The sequence below is a fragment of the Cyprinodon tularosa genome, unplaced genomic scaffold (assembly GCF_016077235.1).
Source record: "Cyprinodon tularosa strain WSP-4 unplaced genomic scaffold, ASM1607723v1 ctg1173, whole genome shotgun sequence".
NCBI classification, from domain to species: domain Eukaryota; kingdom Metazoa; phylum Chordata; class Actinopteri; order Cyprinodontiformes; family Cyprinodontidae; genus Cyprinodon; species Cyprinodon tularosa.
The window spans coordinates 86,908-87,274 of record NW_024037974.1 but is presented as its reverse complement, the minus strand read 5'-3'; positions in this window follow the sequence as shown (position 1 = coordinate 87,274).

The window sequence follows — 367 nt, the reverse complement described above, 5'->3', positions numbered from 1 at the left end:
TCCACTGGACTTTGTTTCCAAGTCTGAAGACGTTTCACCCATCCAGGAAGCTTTTTTAATTCAAAATGTCAGGAATAGCGTTGAGTTCAAGGTTTTATACAGTAGCCCAGCAAAACCTGCAAATTGAAACTGATGATTTATGCTCAATTCTGATTTTTTTGTGAAATCCCGATTTTTTTTTTGCGTTGTTAACATTTCCAAATATATGCGACTAGTATGTGATCTCCTGTGTGAACTGCAGTCATACAACGCAAGTGTCCCGCATGCGTAGTACAGGACGCAATTACGTCACAGGTCATCATGCTCTGTGTTTACGGAAGTAAACATGGATGCTAGTGCCGGAGTGCACCTAGCGAGTTTTCCCAAC